Genomic DNA, 25,254 nt, shown 5'->3' with positions numbered 1-25,254 from the left:
CTTTTGAAAGCATTCTTCTCCTCATTGGCTTTTTGAACCTCTTTTGCCAATTGAGTTAGGCTAGTTTTCAAGGTGTTAATTTCTTCAACATTTTTTTGGGTCTCCCTTAGCAGGGAGCTGATCTGCTGTTCATGCTTTGACTTCATGTCTCTCATTTCTCTTCCCAGCTTTTCCTCCACCTCTCTAACTTGATTTTCAAAATTCTTTTTGAGCTCTTCCATGGCCTGAGCCCATTGGGTGGGCTGGGACACAGAAGCCTTGATTTCTGTGTCTTTGCCTGATGGTAAGCATTGTTCTTCCTCATCAGAAAGGAAGGGAGGAAATGCCTGTTCGCCAAGAAAGTAACCTTCTATAGTCTTATTTCTTTTCCCTTTTCTGGGCATTTTCCCAGCCAGTGACTTGACCTCTGAATATTTTCCTCACACCCACCTCACCTCCTGATCCTCCCAGCCAGTGTTTGTGGTCTGAGATTCAAATGCTGCTTCCAGCCTCAGGGCTTTTGGCGGGGGCAGGGCTGCTATTCAGTATGAGATTATGATCTGGTGCTGAGATCGGGGCAGGGCCACCTCTCAGGCTCAGTTCCCTCAGGGGGTTTATGCACAGACCTTCCGCAATGGATTCAGGCTCCCGCCCGCTTGGGGAGCCCCTGTCTGCAGCCGCCTCTCAGCTTCTACCTCCCAGGGGGGGGGGCTGTATTATGGGGGCACCCCACTCCCCTCTCGACCCGCCAAAGAGACTCTCTCACCCACCCCTGTCACCTGTGGGTGGAGGGACTTGTGCGGCCGCTGGAGATCCCGTCCCTGAAGCCTGCTCGGATCTGTTTCTCTCGGTGCCGCAGCCGTGGCCGCAGCAGGTCTGGGCTGGGCTTTGTGTCTGCAGCGCGACGGACCTTTTGCGAGAGGTTTGCAGATCCCTCTGTGGGTGGAGGGACCCGCGTGGCCGCTGGAGATCCTGTCTGTGAAGCCTGCTCGGATCTTTTCCTCTCGGTGCCGCGGCCGCGGCAGGGCTGCACTCAGCTCCCAGTCCCGGCGCCCAGTCTGCAGCGCGAAGGACCCCCCGCGAGAGGTTTGCAGGTCCCTCTGGAACAGAAATCTCCCTCGCTCCAATGTTCCGTGGCCTCTGGGTGCGGAATTCGCCGTGAGTTACTTCCCTGTAGCCATTCTATGGGTTGTGGGTTCAGAGCTATGTGTATGTGCGTCTTTCTACTCCGCCATCTTGGCTCCGCCCCTCCCTTTCAAGCATTCTTGATGAAAAGACCAGAGCTGAAAAGAACATTTGACTTTCAAACACAAGAATGAAGAGAACCATGAAAAGGTAAACAGCAAAGAGAAGTCATAAGGGACTTATAAAACTTGAACTGTTTACATTCCTACATGGAAAGACAATATTTGTAACTCTTGAAACTATTCAGTATCTGGGTACTGGGTGGGATTACACACACACACACGCACACGCACACACGCACACACATAGAGACAGAGTGCACAGAGTGAATTGAAGAGGATGGGATCATATCTTAAAAAAATGAAATCAAGCAGTGAGAGAGAAATATATGGGAGGAGAAAGGGAGAAATTGAATGGGGCAAATTATCTCTCATAAAAGAGGCAAGCAAAAGACTTATTAGAGGAGGGATAAAGAGGGGAGGTGAGAGAAAAACATGAAGTTTACTCTCATCACATTCGACTAAAGGAAGGAATAAAATGCACACTCATTTTGGTATGAAAATCTATCTTACAATACAGGAAAGTGGGGGATAAGGGGATAAGCAGGGTGGGGAGGATGATGGAAGGGGAGGGCATGGGGAGGAGGGAGCAATTTGAGGTCAACACCCATAGGAAGGGACAGGATCAAAAGAGAGAATAGAAGTAATTGGGGGCAAGATAGGATGGAGGGAAATATAGTTAGTCTTATACAACACAACTATTATGGAAGTCATTTGCAAAACTACACAGATTTGGCTATATTGAATTGATTGTCTTCCAAAAGGAGGGGGTGGGGAGGGAGGGAGGAAAAGAAGTTGGAACTCAAAGTTTTAGGAACAACTGTCGAGTACTAGTCTTGCCACTCGGAAATAAGAAATACAGGTAAAGGGGTATAGAAAGTTATTTGGCCCTACAGGACAGAGGAGAGGATGGAGACAAGGGCGGAGAGGGATGATAGAGGAAAGAGAAGATTGGTGATGGGGGCAATTGCAATGCTCGGTGTTTTGGAGTGGGGAGAGGGGACAAGGCGGGAGAAAATTTGGAACCCAAAATTTTGTGAAAATGAATGTTAAAAGTTAAATAAATAAATTAAAAAAAATTTGGTGCATATATGTTTAGTATTAACATTACTCCATTTTCTATAGTAACTTTTAGCAAAATGTAGTTTTCTTCCTTATCTCTTTTAATTAGATCTATTTTTGCTTTTGCTTTGTCTGGAGGTCATGATTGCTACCTTCACTTTCTTTTTTTTAACTTAAGCTGAAGTATAATAAATTCTGCTCCAGCCCCTTACCTTGTGTGTGTCTCTATGCTTCAAATGTGTTTCTTGTAAACAACACATCGTAGGATTCTGGATTTTAATCCACCCTGCTTTCCACTTCTGTTTTATGGGTGAGTTCCTCCAAATGACATTCACAGTTATGATTACCGTGTCATTTCCCTCCATCGTATTTCCCCCCATTTTTCTTTTTCTGTGTCTCCCTTCCCCTTTCTCTTTCCCTCTCCCTCCTTCCCTCTCTTTCTACTCCCCTTTCACCCTTTACCTCCTTGCCATTGTTTTGCTTCTGACTACTGCCTCCCCTAATCCACTCTCTTTTCCATCAGTCCTTTCCTCTTCTCTTATCCCTCTCTCCTCCTACTTCCCTCTAGGGTAAGATAGATTTCTATACTCAATTCAGTGTGTATGTTATTTCTTCTTTGAGACAATTCCGATGAAAGTAACATTCAAGCTATGCCTGCCCCCTCCCCATTTTTCCCTCCAGTAGTTCTTTTATGCCTCTTCATGTGAGTTAATTTACCCCATTCTACTTCTCCTTTCCTTCTTCTTCCAGTGCAGTCCTCTTTCTTATCCTTCATTTTGTTTGTTTGTTTGTCTTTGGATAACATTCCATAAAAGTCAACTTATACTCAAATCCTATGTCTATATATAGTCCTTCTAACTACTGTATTAGTGATATAGTTCTTAAGAGTTACGAGTATCATTTCCCTATGAAGGGATATAAACAATTTAAACTTATTGAATCCCTTATGTTTTCTCTTTCCTGTTTACCTTTTTATGCATCTTTTGAATCTTGTATTTGAAAATCAAATTTTCTCTTCAGCTCTGGTCTTTTCATGAAAAATGCTTGAAAGTCCTCTATTTCATTGAATATCCATTTTTGAAGGATTATGCTCAGTCTCACTGCATAGGTGATTCTTGGTTGTAATCCTTACTCCTTTGCCTTTCAGGATATTGTATTCCAAGGCTTCTGATCCTTTAATGTAGAAGCTTCGAAATCTTGTGTTATCTGGACTGTGACCCCATCATATTTTAATTGTTGTTTTTTTCTGGCTGCTTGTATTTTCCCTTGGACCTGAGAGTTCTGGAATTTATCTGTAATATTCCTGAGTGTTTTCATTTTCATTTTTCAGGAGATGATCCGTGGATTCTTTTACTCTCTGGTTCTAGGATACCAAGGCAGTTTTCCTTGATGATTTCTTGTAGTATGATGTCTAGGCACTTTTTTTTATCATGGCTTTCAGATGGTCCAGTACCTCTTAAATAATCCTTCTTGGATCTATTTTCCAGGTTGTTTTTCCAATGAGTTATTTCACATTTTCTTTTATTTTTTAAATTTAAAAAATTGTTTACTGCTCTGGGGCTATGAGGCCTCTCTGCTGGCCTGTTGTGCCTGGACTGTGAGGCCTTAAAACTGGTTTGCTGGGGCATGGTGTGTTACTGGCTTGCCCAGATACAGCCTCCACTGAGTTTTCCTTTTACTCAAGTGAGACAGATCTTTTCTGTTGACTTTCTATGTTGTCTTGGGCTGGAAAACTGTTCCACTTAATCCTTTTGTTGATTCTATGACTTTAGAATTTATTTTGAGACATTATTTTGTAATAATTTGGAGGTGAACTTGGGAGAGTTCAGGTGAGTTCCTAACTTACTCCACCATCTCGGCTCTGTCATCTAATCCAAGCTATTTTGAATGCAGGTTATGTGTAATTAAAGACTGATGTTAACAGATATGGAAAACATTAGCCAGAAAATGAGGCAATGTGACAGAGCATTGCTTACTGTAATTTATTTATAAAGCTTTTTGAAAAGATGCCTTAAATATTTTTTTCATATAGTATTTCACCGTGGTGTGGAAGTGACCATATGCTGTCTCAGAGGCTGTGACAGACTGTATTTCTGTCCACTGAGAGCCAACCTAGCTAAATCCACAAAGGTTTGTATCACTGGCCACCCAGTGATTTAATTCAACAAACGTTTATTAAGCACTGATGTGCTTAATGCTAGGTACAGGGGATATCTATGAATGCATACGTCTCCTGTATGTGGACATATAGCAATGCTTTTAAAAGCAAACTTTGCTTTTAGGGAAATTATAATTGAATAAAAGGAAAGACCTGCATGCAAGGAACTATCAGGCAGAGGAAAGTGTGGCTGGTACAAAGGAAAGATGTTGGGAAAAGGTTGGGAGAAATTTGAGTCTAAAGAGATCATTATCTGTTTGGGAAGGGAGATAGGCTGGGATTGTCGGGAAGATATAAATGAAGCAGGATGGGGGGGCAGAAGAAAACAGGACAAAGAGAGTAGATGGAGTATATTTCAGAGTGGCTAGTATTTTGAGTGTGTGAAAGGAACTTCTATGATAGGGCTGAAAAGGTAGTTGGGAGCCAGTTTGGGGAAAGGTTTGAATACCCAAATTAGATAATGGCTTTTTAAGTGCAGTAACTCTTGGAACTGATATGTGGAAGAACAAGTGAAGGGGTTGTTAGCTTTTGGTGGTAGGGAAATGCCAGTGTATGCTAAGGTATCCTTGGAAAAAATAATTATGATAATAACTAACATTTCTATAATGAGTTAAAGTGGGTTAAAGTTTACAAAGTGCTTTATAGGTGATATCTCGTTTAATGCTTACAACAACCTCTCTGGGGTAGGTAGATAATGAAAATACAAAGGATCTGTAATTTTTTTAGCATGAGAAACTTCCATTGTGGAAACTCCTAACACCAGTGTGTACCACTTGACTAGGGTCATACAGCTAGCTAGTGTAAGAGACTGGATTTGAATCCAGATTTCCCTAACTCCAAACCCAGTATTCTGTCCACCAAGCTACACTGTTTATTATGCAGATACAGATATTATAACCTTTTGATAGGGAAATAGGCATAGAGAGGTTAAATGACATGCCCAAGATCCCATATGTAATGAGTTACAGTCATAGTTTGAACTCAAATTTTTTGACCCCAAATCTAGGACTCTTTGTACTATATCTAAAGTACTGTGCATTTAGAAATTTCAATCTCCATGCTATGATGATTTCTTTGAACTTTAATATATCTTAAATACAGTTCATCTTTACATAAGTTTTCCTCAAATTAAAAACATCTTAGCCAAAAATTAATCAGTTTAGATAAAAATCTGATTCATTTTCTTGCTAATACTTTTACTATTTGTTACCACTAGGCCTTAATGTTATCATGATTGTTTTCTGCTCAGCTCAAGCTACTGCCCTCTAACTGAAGAACTTTCATTAAAATATTCTTTTTCCATGCTCTAGTGAATCTGTGACTTTATCACTACAGCTATAGTTTACAATGACGCAAATAGAAACCCATTAATACTTGTTTAACCTGGGCAACTTTTATCCCCATCCTCCCAGAAGTGTGCTACGTGTGATCTACCTAGGACACTTGGGGCCTTTGGTGTTTTCTAAAACTCTGTCTTTTTAAAAAATATATTTTAGTTTTCAGCATTAACTTTTATAAGATTTTGAGTTCCAGACTTTTGTCTCTCCCTCCCCTTCCCAAGACAGAAAGCAATATGATATAGATTATACATGTACAGGCATATCAATCACATTTCCACATTAATCATGTAGAGAAGAAAAATCAACAACAAAAAGAGCAAATAATCTGCATCGCTCTGCATACAGACTCCAGAGTTCTTCCTCTGGATGCGAATGGCATTTCCCATTGGGAGTCTTTTGGAACTGACTTGGATCACTGCATTGCTGAGTACAGCTAAGTCTGTGAAAGTCAATCACACACTGTTGCTGTTACTGTGTACAAAGTTCTCCTGGTTCTGCTCCTTTCACTCAGCATCAGTTCATGTAAGTCCAGGCCTCTCTGAAGTCTTCTTGTTCATCATTTCTCATAGCACAATAGTATTCCATTACATTCATATACTACAACTTGTTCAGCCATTCCCCAACTAATGGGCATCCCCTTAATTTCCAATTCTTGACCACCACAAAAAGAACTACTATAAATATTTTTGCACATGTAAGCTTTTTTTCTTCTTTTTCTTTGATCTCTTTGGGATATAGACCTACTAGTGATATTTCTGGATCAAAGGGTATGCACATTATTATAGCCCTTTGGGCATAGTTCCAAATTGCTCTCCAGAATGGTTGGATCATTTCACAGCTTCACCAGCAATGCATTAGTGTTCCAGTTTTCCCACGTCTTGTCCAACGTTTATCAATTCCTTTTTTGTCTTACTAGCCAATCAGATAAGTGTGAAGTGGTACCCCACAGTTGTTTGAATTTGCGTTTCTCTAATCAATAGTGATTTAGAGCATTTTTTCATATGACTATAGATTGCTTTAATTTCTTAATATGAAAACCACCTGTTCATATCTTTTGTTGGTGTTCTCTTGACATTATTAATATACCAGCAGTGGCCCTTGGTTACATGACTGGACTAACTTCCTTCTCAAATGCATATTCATTTGATGACATCTTTTTTAATATCATCAAAGTATGATTTTGGTGTGGCAGTAACCTTCAGTGGTGGCAGATCATAATTTCTAAGGCCTCAACTTAAATATTCTGTTTAAGAATCTATTCTCCTGACTTGATCTAGAAAAACTTTGATACCTCTGAAACGCAGCATTGTGGCTTCCTTTTCAAACAGAATCTGGCTCATACAACAGAGCTTGGGGACTTTGGGATAGAACCTAAAAAAAAGAAAAAGAGCTTCCTCAAAGCAACCCATGACAAAGACAAATTTAAATGACTATGCAGTTATGTAGTGTGAGCCTTGAACCTGTGATCCTGTGATTGAGAGTCTCCTTTATGGACTGATCTAGACTATAAATGACAAGTTCATTTGTGTTTTAAGTGGTTCCACGGTATTTCTCAAAATAAAAGTTTGTATGGTTTTTTTAGCTGTATAGCCTTTAAAGGTTAGTGTAGAAACAATAATAAAATATTTATTAAATAATTACCCTGTTCCCAGGCACTGTGCTAGGTACTGAAGATATTGACTGGGCCTGGAGCTGTGATTTTGTTGGTATGGAAAAATCCCAGATGAGGATACTCCTAAGAATGAGCATTGAACCTTCTCTGCACCTTCTCATTCCCATGGCTGCCTGGGAGTACTGAGCAGCCAGTTGCTTGCCAGTGTATGTGTCAGAGATTGGACTTGCATCCAGGTCTTCCTGCCATCTCTCTCTCTCCCTATTGCCATGCTGCCTCTCTGCACTGGTGAAAAGGTACTCTCTGAAGGAGGTCCCGTTGTTCCCACTTTACAGATCAAGGCTCTGAGAGGTCAAGTGACTAGGCCAGAGCTACATGGCTGGTGTGTGTCAGGGTTCAGATCTGAACTTCCTGCCTGTCTGGATGGAATGATCCAGCATTCTCTCCATTATGTCCATGATCTGGTCATTGTGTCCATCCAGTGCTTCCAAGGGAGGGCTTTGTTGAATGTTTTTCAAGATGTCAGGAAAGGTATTCTGGTCACAAGAATTTTTTCTCCTCTAAGTAATTTCTTCTCCCAGAATACAAAACATTTGGTACAGGGCAACATGAGCACAACAATGTCATTTGTTGAACTGAAATGTTCTTTTTCTGATGAGACTTTGGGACCTTCAAGGAGCAATCGAGATTAAATTCTTCCCTCTATTGAGAATTCTAGCTCTAAGGGTTTTCATAAACTAAGGAGAGTTTTTCATTTTTTCCTTTGTGGTTCTTTGCCAAAGACAGTTGTCATGTACAGAATGGATTTCCCCAGGCCTTTTTAACTGACTGTGTTGAGTCACTGGTGTGATTGTGTGGGAGGGAACTGGGGAATAGAGGTTAATGGTATTGCTTGAGTTCCCCTGAAGAGCTACACACTTATGATTAATCCACATGGCCTGGGTTTCTTTTCTAGTTTCATTTAATTTGTAACCTCTGGGACTTCTCAAGAAGTTGCAAATTGAATGAGTCACAACTCAAAGTAACTCATAGTTGTGGGGTTGCTTTGGCCAGGACAGAAAACAAGTTTGAGATTTTTACTTTGTTCTTATCCAGTTTTCTTAAATATATATCACCTGTCTGCCCTTAGACTCCTCAGTAAACTGTGTAGTACTTCTATGACAGTTCTTGTACCAGGTTACAAATAGCGAGTGCTGTTTTGTATTCCTGTGTGTAAGGTGCTTATTAATTACAACAGGCATACTTAGAGGCCCCTGGCTTTGATATCATTAATTTCCTTCAACTTCCTACCACTCTAGGGAAAGGTGGAAAATGAGTCTTTCCTAAGCCAAGATGGGATGGTCAGGTTCATGTCTATGAGGGCTACAGTGGTAGCTTGTTCAGCTCTAAGCTCTACTCTTCCAACACATAGAAAACAAAATTGCTAGAGAAAATTGTGTTCTTCCACCACCAATAGCCTCTCCTCAGTCCCCACTAGTTCCTGGGCTGGGGAGAAGAGTAATGGAAAGATCTTGATGCCGTGGCATGTAATGTGGTAGAAAGGGTACTGGACTTAAAGAAATCCCTGGTTTCAAATCCTGCCATTGAAATCTCTGGGAAACCCATTTGACCATTCTGTGTCTCAGTTTTCTTATCTGTAAAATGGAGAAAATAATACCACCTACCTCACAGGTTGTTGTGAGTTTGAAATGAGATAATGTACATAAAATGTTTTCCAAACCTTAATGTTCTAGAGAAATGTGAGCATTAACTTTGATGACCCAAGTAGCTGTGTATATATTCTTTAATCTTGGAAGTTTTTGAGGAGTGAGTAGCCATGGAAGGATGAGGAAGGCTGAGATCTATGATTAATGATAACAACAACAATAATAGGTAATATTTTCTACAGCATTTTACAGTTTACAAAGTGCTTTCCATATATTATTAGCTTATTTGATCTTTACAATAGTACTGAGAGACAGGTGCTTTTATCCCCATTTTTGTAGGTAAAAAAATGGAGAAGGAGGTTAAGTGATTCCTAGGGTCACACAGAGAAAGAATTGGAACTCCAGGTCTTATTGTTTCCTCTATCCACTCCAGCACTGGTTCCGAAAGGTGCTGTCTCCCCATCTGAGAAAACAACCCCCCGGTACACTAGCCAAGACTCAAATGGAAAGATAAAATACAGTTAGTTGATGGGGTCCTAAGTACAGAATGAGTTATTTTAGTTACAGAAAGCTTGCTAATTTGTTTCTAGCTGACAGCATCATAAGTGTTTTATTGTAGGTTTGAGTTGTAGATGGTGTGTACTGAAATCAAGCTACCATATGTCCCATCAGGAAAACCTCCTAGTTGCTTTCATAAGTAGTATAGTGAAATAGTCCCAACCAGGAATTTCTCTGAGGTTAATGGATTTTGGGGTGACCTATTCTAGAATGGGAACAAATAGTAAATTATCTTTTTAGCTACTTATCTAATCCCCCCCAAACCTGTTAAGAGTCTATGTCAAATTCATTTGGATTTTATGCCTAATGAGACATTTTAGTTCTTCATTTATTTTCTCTGTCCCTGAAAGAGAAAAAGAATTTCTTTTACTTATCAGTTTGAGAATTTCATTTCAAATAAAAGGTAATACAGATTCTTTCTCATTTAAAAGAAAATCACAGTGATTTAAAGAGATGAGTGTTTGGATATGAATCTAGCTTTTTTTATTATTAAATTTATTTATTTATTTTTAATGTTCTACAATCACTACCAAAAAACTTAGATTTTTACCCCCCCACCTACCCCCCATCACCCCCCCTCCCTCCTCTAGACGCCATACAATTCTATATAGGATCTACATATACTTTCCTATTGAATACGTTTTCACTATAGTCATGCTGTGTAGACGAACTAAAATAAATGGAAGAAATCGTATAACAAATCAAAACATAATACACACACACACATATACAAACATGATCTGCTACATTCTGCACATGAATTCCATAGTTCTTTCTCTGAGTGTGGAAGGCATTTTGTCTTAGAAAATCATTGGGAATTATTATTATTTTTTTAAAGTTCTTTGTTATTATGAAGTTCCAAGTCTACCAGAAAAAACTCTCACACGCTGTGGTTGTTGCTATGCACAAAGTTCTCCTGCTTCTGCTCCTTTTGCCCAGCATCAGATCATATAAATCCTTCCAGGCCTCTCTGAAGTCTTCTTGTTCATCATTTCTTATGGAGCAATAGTACTCCATTACATTTGTATGCCACAACTTATTCAGCCATTCCCCAATTGATGGGCATCCTTTTGACTTCGAGTTTTTGGCAACTACAAAGAGTGCTGCTATAAATAGTTTTGTACATGTGGGACCCTTTCCCATTTTTGCGATCTCTTGGGGATACAGTCCTAGTAGTGATATTGCTGGGTCAAAGGATATGCACATTTTTGCAGCCCTTTGGGCCTAGTTCCAAATTGCTCTCCAGAATGGTTGGATGAGCTCATAGCTTCACTGACAATGAATTAGTGTTCCAACTCTCCCACATCCTCTCCAACATTTATCATTTTCCTGTTCTGTCATGTTTGCCAGCCTTATAGGTGTGATGTGGTATCTCAGAGTTGTTTTGATTTGCATCTCTCTAATCAAAAGTGATTTAGAACATTTTTTCATATGATTATAGATAGCTTTAATTTCTTCCTCTGAAAATTGCCTATTCATATCCTTTGACCATTTATCAATTGGGGAATGACTTGTATGATTGTACATTTGGATCAGTTCTCTATATATTCTAGAAATGAGGCCTTTATCCCCGAGCTTAGCTGTAAAAATTCTTTCCCAATTTACTACATCCCTCCGAATTTTGGTTGCATTGGGTTTGGTTGTGCAAAAACTTTTCAGTTTAAGGTAATCAAAGTTATCCATCTTGCATTTCATAAGGCTTTCTATCTCTTCTTTAGTAAAAAAAATTCTTCCCTTCTCCATAAATCTGATAAATACACTATTCCTTGCTCCTCCAATTTGTCCATGGTATCGATCTTTATACCTAGATCGTGTACCCATTTGGACTTTATTCTTGTGTATGGTGTCAGGCATGGGTCTATGCCTAGTTTCCACCACACTGTTATCCAATTTTCCCAGCAATTTTTGTCAAGCAGTGAGTTCTTATCCCAGAAGCTGGGGTCCTTGGGTTTATCAAACAGGAGGTTGTTATATTCCTTGCCTACTGTGTCTTGAGTGCCAAGTCTATTCCACTTGTCTACCCTTCTGCTTCTTAGCCAGTACCAAGTGATTTTGATAATTGCTGCTTTATAGTACAATTTGAGATCTGGTAGAACTAGGCCACCTTCCTTAGCATTTCTTTTCATTAGTCCTTTTGATATTCTGGACCTTTTGTTCTTCCAGATGAATTTTGATTTTATTTTATCCAGTTCTAGAAAATAATTATCTGATAGTTTAATGTATGGCACTAAATAAGTAAATTAATTTAGGTAGAATTGTCATTTTTATTATATTAGCTCGACCTACCCATGAGCAACTGATGTTTTTCTTTTTACTTAAATCTGACTTTATTTGTGCAAAAAGTGTCTTGTAATTGTGTTCGTATAGTCCCTGGGTTTGTTTTGGCAGGTAAAGTCCCAAGTATTTTATAGTGTCTACCCTAGATTTAAATGGGATTTCTCTTTCTATCTCTTACTGTTGGACTTTGTTGCTAATATATAGGAATGCAGAAGATTTGTGTGGGTTTATTTTGTAACCTGCAACTTTGCCAAAGTTGTTTATTATTTCAAGTAGTTTTTTACTTGAATCTCTGGGATTCTCCAAGTATGTCATCATGTGATCTGCAAAGAGTGATAACTTAGTTTCTTCTTTGCCTGTTCTTATTCCTTCAATTTCTTTTTCTTGTCTAATTGCTATAGCTAACATTTCTAGTACCATATTGAATAATAGTGGTGATAATGGACATCCTTGTTTCATACCTGATCTTATTGGAAATGCATCTATGAATCTAGCTTTTGAGGTAAATCTAATTTGGGGTTCTAAGAATGAGCTATCTTCAGAAAGCAGAGCCATCTCCAGTCTTCCTGATCTATCTCTCCCCACTGGACCCAGATGACTCTGGAGGAGAAAGTGAGGCTGGTGACCTTGCACAGCCCTCCCTCACTTAAATCCAATTCACTTGCAAGTCATGGCATCAAAATCCGGATTTCATGGTACTTTTCAAAAAATGAAGGACCAACAACAACACAGCATGTTACAGTGGAAAGAATGCTGGGTTTGGAAGCAGAGGAGATTGGATTCTCACATCCAAGGTCCCTTCTAGCTCATGATCATAGGAGCCCATGATTATTCTTCCAAAGTTGGAGTTGTCCTTTTGGTTTTTCTTTTGTTAGTAGTTAGCCCATCCCCCCAAGGTCCCTGGGTTGGCTCCCTTCTTCTCTGGTATGTTATTTCCCCAGTAACCATGAGAAGTCTTGTTTAGACCATAAGTTTACATGTGTAAAGCCCTTCAGTTATCAAGTCACAATCAAATATAAATTCACTCCCAAATATGTTTCTGTTTCCCACATTGGGCTGTATTGTGAGTGGACTTCTCTCGGTGTGATTTCTATTTTTATCTAATGAATGGCCACCAACCGTATATTTTACCTCATTTGCTATCATAAGATCGTAGTATCTTCGTTTTAGATATGGAAGCTAACCTTGGAGCTCACTGAGTCTAGAGTCCTCATTGTACAGAGGAGGAAAGTGAGGATCAGAAATTTTGTAACTTGCCCAAGGTCTTGGAGGAAATAAGTGGCATTCAAACCCATATCCCACAATTCTAGTTCTAGTGGTCTTTCCACTCTACATGGGGCTATCTCCTATACAAATAAACCTCCCAATACAATTGGATCCATTCAGTTCTATATCAAGGGAATGAATAATAAAAACATCCTTTCTCCATTACACTGAGTGGACCTGGCTTATCTTATTGAGGCAATTTTCCAGGTTGAATATCACTTCCATCACTGAATCAGCAATTCTACTGTCCTACAGAAACTATTACTGGAAAGTTGCACAGCCTAGCAGCTGACAGCCTGCTTGGCCAGGGTGTAAATCCTGTAAGATGGGTTCACTGAGAGGCCCTCATTGAATAATCTAAGACAGGTGTGGGGAACCTGTGGCCTTGAGGCCACATGTAGTCTTCTAGGTCTTTCTGAGGATCTTGTAGGTCCTCAGCCTTTTGACTGAGTCCAAGTTTTGCAGAACAAATTGAAGGTTGGATTCAGTTAGAGGGGTGCACTTGAGAACCTAGAGGCCCCATGTGGCCTTGAGACTGCAGGTTACCCACCCCGAAGGAAAAGAAATGGGTGTTGGCAGGTGAAACACAGTACTACAAAGCCACTTTGAGCCAAAAAGCAGAGACCTGTAAGTAGAATTACAAAAATAAAATTAAAATTAAAAAAAGGAGAAGTAGCAGCAGCCTAGAAATTGAGAATGCAGAGAAATGATACCCCTTTGCTGAACTATTTCTTCAACGACACACTGGGAACAGAGCAAACTTCCTCAAGGAAATTCTTGTTGAATTTCCTACCATCAGGAGGTCACCATAGCCATGTAACCACAGATAAGCCTGGAAGAAAAGCAGTGCATGAAATTATTATCTCAACGTTAGGGCATGGGGAGGGGATCTGGCACCATAGACCATCAATGTCTCACTCTTCTTAAAGGGTGGAACAGAGTCAGTGTCATTTGAATTTACTTAAAAGGAGATTTGGGAGGGAGGGAGGAGGAGAAGGGAACAGGGAAGAGCAGCCACCCAAGGTGAAAGAGTGGGCCCTCGTTTCTCCCTGCTTGCAGATAGGAGGAGAACATGGCTCCTGGAACTGAAGGTGTCAGGCTCTGATACAAATGTTTATGGAAGCTGTAAACAATTATAATTATTATCCTCATCACCAATGATCCTAAACTGATCTTATTTGGGGCCAGTTTAGAAATGAACATGAATGTTTTTATGTCCCTTTTGAGATCCACCTGGAAATTTTATTCCACTGTACAGACTTTTATGCCCTAAAAATCATTATTATGTTATTATTATAGGGCAATTATATATAATTATATATAGTATGTATATCTGCATATGTATGTGTGTGTATGTATATATATATATTACATATATATACATATATATGTGTATATATATATATATATATATATATATATATATATATATATAAATTGTCTTATAACAGCTTATTCAGTTGATCAACAAGCATTTGTTAAATGCCTGCTCAGTGCCAAGTACTGGTTCCTAAGACTTCCAGAATCAAATCTAAAATGCTCTGTTTGACCCTTCATAGCCTAGCCCCCTCCTACCTTCCAGTCTTCTTACACCTTCCTTCCTGACATGTACTCTTGGATCCAGTGACACTGGCCTCCTGGCTATTCCACACACAAGATCCTCTATCTCTCAGCTCTGGGCATTTTCTCTGTCTGTCCCTCCTTTTCCTTTGCTCCAAATACTGAAGTAGCTGGCTTCTCTTAAATCCCAACTAAAATCCCACCTTCTCCATTTTAATTCTCTTAATTCTTTCCCGTTGATCCTGTATGAAACTTGTTTGTTCACTTGTTTCCTCCTTTAGATGGTGAGGTCCTTGAGGGCAGGAACTTGCTTTTGTCTCATTGTGTATCCTAGACACACAGTAGGCAATTAATAAATATTTTTTCACTGACTGGGGATGCAAAGACAAAAATGAACCTTTTGAATAAATAGAATGAAGAGTGAATGAAGATGTTTGACCAAGAATAGCTGTATTGATTTTCCACCACATTGGTTACTGAGCCAAATAATGGAGGAAGAGGATAGTGAGGTATCTGCTCCTTGGGATAGTAGAAGGCAAACAAATGAGAGTGGGGCATGAAAAGGTACATGTGGGCCCTGAGTTCACTTGAAGTAGTGGAGACAGAAGACAGGCATGGAAAGTCACATCTTCAAAGAGTTGGAAGTGGCCATCTAGTACAACCACTGCTTGAACAAGGCTTTCTTCTACTGCAAACCCAATGGTTTTTTGTTTTTTTTTTGACAGCCCTCCATTGATGAAGAGCTCACTACCTCTTGAGGTTGCCCAGTGCACTTTGGGACAGCTTTTGTAGTTGACTACTGTCTTCTTATATTATGCTTTTTCATGTTAGATGAAAATTTTAAAAATCCTGAATGAAACATTGGATTTGTTTGACCAATCTAAGAGGGGCCTATAATTTACAGATGCCAGCTATGCAGCCAGTTTGTTGAGTTGTAAAATCCTAGTAAGGTACTAGCCAACATCTCATCTCCCAGCAGTTTCCCCATTTTCAGAAGTTTTGGCCTCTTCAGAAATTGGTCATTTTAAATGTCTCATGTTTGAAATAGACTATCCCATTCAAATCTGAGATAGACAAACTTTTGCCAAGCTCTATAATTGTAGCATATGACTACATGGCATGATAAGAAAAACACTGGCCTTGGGTCAGGAGGCCTGTAATTCAGGCTCGGCTCTGCTGCTAACAAACTGAGCAACCTTGGACAAGTTTCTCCAACTCCCTGGGCTTCAATTTTCCTTGCTTGTGAAATTAGAGAACTGGCCTAGTTACAGATTCTTAACCTGAGGTCCAAGAGTTTTTTTTTTTTTACATTTAGTTACCTACTTCTTGAATTTTATTTTTTTTCAAACTTAAATTTTTTATTAATGAATTTATTTTTAGTTTTCAGCATTCAGTTTTATAAGATTTTGAGTTCAAAATTATTCCACCTTTCTCCCCTCTCCACGCGATGGCATGCAATCTGATATAGCCTATGTGTGTACAATCATATTAAACATATTTCCATATTAGTCATGTTGTGAAAGAAGAATCAAAACAAAAGGAAAAAAGCGACAAGAAAGAAAAAAAAGAAAAGAATCTGCTTTGATCTGCATTCAGACTCCATGGTGCTTTCTCTGAATGTGGATAGCATTTTCCATCATGAGTCTTTTGGAATTGTCTTAGATCATCGTGTTGCTCAGAAGAGCTAAGTCTATCAAAGTCTATCACACAATGGTGCTGTTACTGTGTACAATGTTCTCCTGGTTCTGCTCACTTTACTCAGCATAAGCTCATGTTAGTCTTTCCAGGTTTTTCTGAAATCTGCCTCCTCATAGTTTCTTTTAGAATAATAGCATTCCATTCCATTCCCCCATTCCCCAATTGATGGGCATCCCCTCAATTTCCAATTCTTGGCCACCACAAAAAGAGCAGCTATAATTATTTTTGTACATGTGGATACTTTTCCCTCTTTTATTATCTCTTTGGGATACAGACCTAGTAGTGGTATTGCAAAGGATATGCACAGTTTCACAACTCTTTGGGCATAATTCCAAATTGCTCTCCAAAATGGTTGAATCAGTTCACAACTCCACCAACAGTGCATTAATGTTCCAATTTTCCCACATCTTCTCTGACATTTATCATTTTCCTTTTCTGTCATATAGCCAATCTGATAGGTATGATGTGGTACTTCAGAGCTGTTTTAATTTGCCTCTCTATAACCAATAGTGATTTAGAGCATTTTCCCCATGACCATAGATAGTTTTAATTTCTTTATCTGAAAGCTGCGTGTTCATATTCCTTGATCATTTCCATGAGGATTTAAAAAAATATTTGATTAATTGTGTTACATTATACTTGGTTTTCTTTGTATTTTATTTTATGCACTTAAACATTCTGAGAAGTGGTCAGGAGGCCTTATTTAACTGACAAAGAGGTCCGGGACATGCAAACTTACTAAGAACTCTGGGACTAAGTGAATGCACAGGCCCTTTCCTGCATCTATGCAATAGCCTTTTTATTCTTACTACTTATGAATTCAAGGATGTAATCAATTCTAAAATGTCTTAAATTAAAAAGGGACAGGGACAGAAGACCTCCCTCATTTCACTTGCTACCAATGGACAAATATTTTTTCTACTTATTAGCTCTTTTTGAAAAAGCCAGAGAACTTCTCAGGTATCATCCACTATTCTAAATCAAATTCGAGTTGCATCAAGCTGCTTAATGGTGTTTCTGTTTTGATTTGGCTTACTAGTCCCACATGTACTTTTTATAACAGTAAATTAAACATACATAATTAAATTATATAACAAGGTTTAAGCAAGATGGCAGAAGGAATAGCACAAGTGCTTGTAGGGGTAACACAACATAGCTTATTTAGTGAAAGAACTTTGATCTTGACTAGATACGTTACCAGAAGACTTGGCTTGGACATTTTAGATCTAACTGAAGTTCCTTAATGAAAGATTTTCCAAGTTGATTTGATTTTCTACCAATCTCTATTGTCATCTGGGGCTATTTGCAGGGTTACAGAAGCCTGCAAGTCAAATGAAATCTTGTTTATTTGTGTTCTAGTGCCAGACCCCAGGCCCCCTTCACCAGGCACAGTGCAGTGAGCTCAGAAGGTAGGCTCAGGTGAGCAGCCATCAAGCTGAAGCTATAACAGCATGCATCTGTGCATATCTAGCAGCATAACTGCTTGGGAAGCATTTTGCCTGGGTTCAGAAGCAGCGGCCTAAGCCCACAAACACACACCCGTAGAGACACCCATGAGACAGGTGAGTAACATATGTGCTTCTGGTTGCCTTCTTGCAGATGGCTAAGTAGCCAGGCACACTCATAATAAAGCCACAAGAGGAGAAAACCCAGGACTCCCAAAGCACTTTGGTTGGTCTGTATGGCTATACCACTTATTTGAACCTCATTTAGCCTTTGTTCCCAATCTCTTCCAAATGCTGTGCAATCACCACCACCAGTCAATTTGAAGGATACACCAGCCTAACTCCTTAGCACCATGTATACCTAAATATCACTCATTTTATAGCTCAGGTTGGGGCAGACACTGCCAGAGCCCATCTCCAGCCCTCAGTCCCCAGCTGGGCTAATGTTCCTACACTGGTTTCTCTGTGCTAACAGCTTGGAGGGGTGCAGATGTTCCAGCTAATTTAGGGTTAACAAGAAAATCCATTTTGGTTTTGTTCTTGTTATTTAGGATCTTTCTAAAACATTGGACTGCCCGATTAAATTTAATCCATGGAAGATAACTGAATCTAGTTTTTTTTTGATGATGGGGATCTTTGCCTTGGGGAGGTCATCATTTTAAATGCTAATTCTCATTGTCTAAGGCTGTTTTGTTTTTTTCTTTAAATTGATCCCTGACAGCAAGTTGTTTTGTTTGTCTGAAAGCAATCTCCCCTTCCTCAAACTTCTCAAAGTGCTTGGTCTGGATTTCTCCTCATCATATTCTAATTTATGTCATACTTACCCTGTATATATCTATTCTCTTCTACAGCCTTCCCCTCTTCCCCCTGTAGGCTGTGAGCTTCTTTGTAGGTGACAGTTGCATTTGAATTATGAACATGGAAGCCAGATTTCAGAGGGTTTAGAACAGTGAATGGAAGGAAGTAGAAGCACCAAGATGGCTTTTTGCTGAGTTTAGCAAGAGATATAGGATGACAGGATCTAGTGAGAGTTTGTTTTTTTAAGACAAGAGATTTCCGAATGTCTGTAGGTAGCAAGGAGGGGGCCAGTAGGGAGGGACAGATTGAATGGGGTTGATGGGCACTCTGCTGAAGATGGGAAGGAGTAAGACCAAGGAGAAGGGACATAAGGTCATCGGATCTCAGAATGAAGGAGATAGAGAAGATGATGTAAAAGGTATGTGAGAAGAAGGACCTCTCTTGTGAATGACTTCAACTTTTAAAAATGAAGCATGAAATGATGTCCTCAAATGAGAGGGTGAAAGGAAGGAGAACTATGGGAAACTTTGAGAGAAGAAAATTTTTAATTAGGAAGAAGGAATAGAACCGCTTTGCTGTGACAAGGGCCCAGTTGATATTAGCTAACATAAATTTATAGTGGACACTGAACAATTTTGTGACTTCTTCCCATTCTATTTAGCAAAATGGGAATAGAAGCAATATAGGTAGATGGTAGGAGTAATCCAGGTTTGGGGTGTGGCAAGATGTGATTGATAAGGGAACGGGAAATTCAAAATAGAGAAATAGTGTAGAGTTAGTTAAACTAGCTGATTCTCCAAGGGTTCAAGATTGGGTAGAGGAGAGAGTATAGTTAGAGGAGGGGTGATAGACTGAGGTAGTTGGTTGGTTGGTTGTCCTTCGTTCTCGAAGGTGGCCAAAATGATATCACCATGATAAAGTGAAGTTCAGTGTGTCCAGCTGTGGCTGATCAGACCAATTTGAGCTCAGAATGCTTTACCACAGATTGGGCACAGATGGTCCATGTGAATATTTGGGGTGGTCACTTCAAATTTGTGCATCCTAAGTTTACTTTGTGCTGTCTCAATTCTGCTTTGCTCATAGAGCAGAGCACCTTTTCTGATGTAGACACGCCATGCTGAGCAGTCCTGTGCCAGTGTCTCCCATGTTGCACAGTCAAATCCAAAGTTCTTGAGAGAGACCTTGAGAGTGTCCTCATATCTCTTATTTTGACCACCATGTGATTGTCTGCCCCATGTGAGTTCTCCGTAATATAGTCTTTTTGGCAAACATACATTTTGCATTTGCCTATCGGAGTTGTGCTCTCTGAAGCATAGTTCGAATGCTTGGCAGTTCAGGTCCAGCAAGGACTTCAGTGTCTGGTACCTTATCCTGCCAGGTGATCTTCAGAATCTTCCTAAGACAGTTCAAATGGAAACAATTCAGTTTCCTGAAATGGCGCTGGTAGACTGTCCATGTTTCACAGGCATACAGAAATGAGGTCAGCACAACAGCTCTGTAGACCTTCAGTTTGGTAGTCAGTCTTCTCTCCCAAACTTTTCTTCAGAGCCTCGCAAACACTGAGCTAGCTCTGGCAATGTGTGCATCAACCTCATTGTCAATGTGTACATCTCTGGAAAAGTACACTACCAAGGTAAGTGAACTTATCCATAGCATTCAAAACTCCATTTGTTGTAACCGATGGTTCCATGTATAGATGGTGTTGTGCTGGCTAATGGAGCACTTGTGTTTTCTTGGTGTTAATTATTAGGCCAAAATTAGTACAGGCAGCAGAGAATTGATCCATACTTTTTGCATCTCAGCTTCAGAGATTGCACTGAGGTGGCACTAACAGATTGAATGCCACAGTTAAGATGAAGAGCGGTTAGGAGGAATGAGACATAGCAAGACACAAAGATTAAAGATTATGATTGGATAAAGGAAATTCAGAGTTCTTGAACAAGGGAACACTTATGGCAGCCAGTAATATCATAGATATGATCATCCCTGTGTATAGGTAAGGTGAAGGGGAGGAGTAGGTTACAGGCATTGAGTGTAACCATGGTGTGGAGACAATAGAAACTTAAGACTGCCTTAGAGGTAGATTTTTTATATTTTACCCATTTATTTATTTATTTCTATTTTCAATTCCAAATTACCTCCTCCCCCACCCATTGAGAAAGCAAGAAATACAATACTCATTATACATATGAAGTCATGCAAAACATTTTTGCATTAGCAGTGTTCTAAATTTAAAAAACAAGAAAGATATGCTTTGATCCACACTGTCAGTTAATCTTCTATCTAGAGGCAGGTCACATTTTTTATCATCAGTATTTTGGAGTTGTGGTGGATTATTGCATTAATCAGAGTTACTAAGTCTTTCAGAGTTTATTATAATGGTAATATGTAGGTTGTTGTCTTGCTTCTACTCACTTCACTTTGCATTAGCTCATGTAAGTCTTTCCAGGTTTTTCTGAAACCATCCCCTTCATCATTTCTTACAGTGAAATAATGCTATGATCCTATTCATATACCATAAATTGTTTAGCCATTCCTTAGTTGATGAGCATCCCCTCAGTTTCCAATTCTTTGTCACCACAAAAGAGCTGCTATAAATACTTTTGTATGTATGATGTCACTGGGGTACAGACCTAGTAGAGATATTGCTGGGTCAAAGGATATGTACAGTTTTATAGCCTTTTGGGCATAGTTCCAAATTGTTTTCCAGAATGGTTGGACTAGGTTACAGCTTCAGCAATAGTACAATAGTGTACATATTTTCCCACAGCCCCTCCAGCATTTGTCATTTCCCTTTTCTGTCATTTTAGCCAATCTGATAGTTGCAATATAGTACCTCAGAGTTGCATTTCTCTAATAATTTAGAGCATTTTTATATGACTGTTGTTTCCTTCTACTGAAAACTGCCCTTTCATATCCTTTGATCTTTTATGAATTGGGGAATGCTTCCTATTTTTATAAATTTGACTCAGTTCTCTATATATTTGAGAAATGGGACCTTTATCAGAGAAACTTAAGGCAAAAGTTCCCCCCTCCAATTTTCTGCTTTTCTTCTAATTTTGGCTGCATTGGTTTTGTTTGTGCAAAACCTTTTAATTTAATATAATAAAAATTAAACATTTTATTTCTTGTGAACCTCTCTGTCTCTTGTTTGGTCATGAACTCTTTCCATAGATTTGACAGATAATTTCTTCCATGCTCCCCTAATTTACTTGTGATATTACCCTTTATGTCTAAATCATGTATATATTTTAAGCTTATCTTAGTATATGTTGTGAGTTGTTGGTCTGTGCCTACCTTCTGCAGACTATTGTTCGGGTTTCCTAGCAATTTTTGTCACATAGTGAGTTCTTGCCCTAGTAGCTGAGATCTTTGGGTTTATCAGACACTAGGCTGTTATATTCATTTGCTTTTATATATTGTGTACCTAATCTATTCATTTGCTAAACCATTCTGTGTCTTATCCAGTCACTTTATCGTATAGTTTGAGATCTGGTATTGCTAGGCTTCCATCCTTCACTTGTTTTCCATTGATTCTCTTGATATTCTTGACCTTTTTGTTTCTCTAAGATGAATTTTGTTAATACTTTTTCTAGCTCTGTAAAATAATTCTTTGGTATTTTGATTGGTATGGCACTGACTAAAGTAATTTGGGTAGTATTATAATTTTTTATGTTAGCTCAACTTATGCATGAGCAGTTCCTATTTCTCCAGCTGTCTTTATTTGTATGAGAAGTGTCTTATAATTGTGTTCATATAGTTCCTGGTTGTGTGTTGGCAGGTAGGCTCTCCAGTATTTTATGCTGTCTGGTTATTGTAAGTGGAATTTCTCTCTTTCTGCTGGGGTTTGTTGGTAATACATAGAAATACAGATGATTTGTGTGGGTTTATTTTATATCCTGCTACTCTGATAAAGTTGTTAATTGTTTTAAGATATCCAGGAAGTTTTCCTTCAGTGAGGTTTTGTACCTCTATTATCATCTGTCTAATTCTGATTTTTAAGGAATTTTTCCTTCAGTGTTTTTGTGTTTCTGTCACCAAGCCTTTAATCCTTTTTTCATAATTTTCTTGCATAGTTCTTACTTCTTTTCCCAATTTTTCCTTTACCATTTTCCCCTGTTTTCAAAAAGCTCTTCTAGAAATTCTTGTTGGGCTTGTTTAGTCTGCATTTTTCTTTGAAGCTTTGTTGGTAAATGCTTTCAAATCATCATTTTCTTCTGAGTTTGTGTCTTGAGCTTCCCTGTTACCATAGTAGTTTTTTATGGTCATATTATTTTTTTTGTCATTTACTAATTTTTCCAGCCTATATCTTGACTTTGGACATTATGTTAGAGTAGGGCTCAGCTCACCTCAACTCCCGAGCTTCTGTCTTTTATTTTCTTCTGCTGTTTTCACAGCTTGGTCTGGAGGCCTGTAAGTTTTTAGTGCTTCCTCAAATGGTGTGATCTGGGGAGGAATCTGGTCACTGCCTTCCTTGTCTGCACTTTGGTCCTTATGCAGGTGGAGCTCCTGCTCCCTCATGACTCTCCAGTCTCCTCTGCTTTGAAACTGTATGCACCAGTGATGGGTGATAGAGCTGCCAAATGGCATCTGATCCCTTGCCTAGTGCTAGTATAGGGATAGGGTCCCCTTGGATCTATTCTGAGCAGGTGTTCAGTCCCCTTATTATTCCCAGGTACTTGGCTGCTCCTGCTGCTGTCCTACCCCCTCCCCCTGCCCTCACAGTCCATAGCTAATGCCATTTCTGTGGCACCATGTTACCAAGCAGCCCCACTTTCGTTTTTTGCAGACCTGTCTTGCTATTTCCCCAAATTGTCATGGGTTGATAAATGGCTCACTGTCACTTTTTTTTGGTTTTCCCATTCAAAATTTGGTTCGATATACTTTTAAAAGTTGTTTCATAGGAATGTGTTGAGAAAGCTTGGCAAAAATCCTGACTTCATTCCGCCGTCTTGTCTCTACCCTCACAGTGCTTCTTAAACCCCATATGGTGGTGGAGACCCACAGATTAAGAAGTGCTGAAGGGGTTGCAAGTGGAAAAAGTTTAAGAAGCCCTGCTCTAGAGGTTGTTAAGGTGCTGTTAGTATTGGTGAAAGCATCCACTATGGCATTTGGCAACAAGGAGTGGTAAGTGAACCTAATCCAATGTTTGGTTTTGGTTCAGGGTGGGCACTCCATATTAATAGTAATAGTTCATGTTTCTCTGGCATATAATATTTTATGAAATACTTTCCTCCTGTGCACTCTATGTGGTGGAGTAGTGCAAATATTATTTTTCTCATTTTCCAGATGAGCATACTGAGGCTCAGATTTGTCTGAAGTCAAACAGCTAATGAGCTTGTTGTCTCCCAATCCATTGCTTTTTTTTCACAAGGAAGGGAAGGGAATAAGCATTTATATAGTGCTATGGGTCAGGCACTGTGCTTAGCACTTTACAAATATTATCTCATTTGATCCTCAAAACAACCCTGTGAGGTATATACTATTATTATCCCTATTTTACAGCTGAGGAAAAGGCAGAAAGGCAGAAAGAGGTAAAGTGACTTGACTGCATTTGAACTCCCATCTTCCTGACTCCGGGTCCCTGACTCCCCTGTACCACTTTGCTGCATTATTATATCATGTTGCTATTATCCATGACATAGCCCCAACCTCAGAATGTCACAAACCCTTTCCAGCAGGAATTTAGAGCTCTTTATAAGTTAGGACTTGTTACCTTTAGATATACGAAAATGAAGTGCTTAAAATTCCTCCTTCTTGACTAGCAGAACCCTAGCATGACTTATTCCATCCTAAACCACATGGAACTAAACACTTTCAAAGTTTTTTCAGAGCTTCCATCTCTCAGTGGTCTCCATGGTGCTGGCCCTCCCACCTCTTGTGAAGATTTGCCCTAACCATGTGCCTCTCAGCTAGTATGATTCTTGTTCATGGCCTTTCCTGAATCTACCAGAGGACTCACTCCACATGATAGACAGCTTCCTTTGTTTTGTTATATATTTTGTGGCTACCAGTGCAACCTGAGATATTTTTTTTCATTCAATCACAAATGTTTATTCACTGTTTACTATATGCCCAGTGTTTTATTAAGCACTCTTTTTGTCTAGGCTTTTGATTTCATTGGTTTAGGTAACTCCCATGAGATTTCCCTCTACCACTGCAGATGAGCAATTATTCTGTAACTTACAGTCTTAGAAAATTGCCTGGGGTGCTGAAAGGTCAAGTGATTTACCTAGGATCACACAACCAAAGTGATGCTTGAAATCACCTCTTACTGGCCTTAGGAGACCCTCCCCAGGTAAGATACACACAAGAACATACACTTGGAATCCACAGAGAACCAGAAGAAGGCACCCAGTTTGTCAGGTGCTTCCCCCTGGGTGATTTTTGATTGGACGTTGACAAGAATCTTCCAGACTGAGAAGGTAGTATATGAGTTGGAATTATATCCCAGTTACCAGAGTATTAATGTACCAACTGAACAGAGCCTATTTCAGTCTTCAATCTTCTGATGTGACTAGCCTATCTCTTTTTCTGATCACAGAGGTTATTTATGGGTCTGTATTAGGCCTACAGAATAACACTGAAAAATTCTCTTTGGGTTTCAGAAT

The 25,254-nt window shown here is 39.4% G+C and overlaps 1 long non-coding RNA gene across 1 annotated transcript in view; it reads left to right on the top strand.

The window, feature by feature from the left end:
* Positions 1-23,803, top strand: part of LOC140516026 (uncharacterized) — a 91,211-nt gene extending 67,408 nt beyond the window's left edge. The window contains exon 4 of the long non-coding RNA XR_011971247.1: positions 23,614-23,803. This is a non-coding gene — a long non-coding RNA (uncharacterized lncRNA). The remainder of the gene's footprint in view (positions 1-23,613) is intronic.
* Positions 23,804-25,254: the final 1,451 nt, after the last annotated feature.

This window comes from Notamacropus eugenii, chromosome X (genome assembly GCF_028372415.1).
Source record: "Notamacropus eugenii isolate mMacEug1 chromosome X, mMacEug1.pri_v2, whole genome shotgun sequence".
Classification (NCBI taxonomy): Eukaryota; Metazoa; Chordata; class Mammalia; order Diprotodontia; family Macropodidae; genus Notamacropus; species Notamacropus eugenii.
Note: the sequence above shows the minus strand (reverse complement) of the source record. Positions and strands in the feature narration are given on the sequence as shown.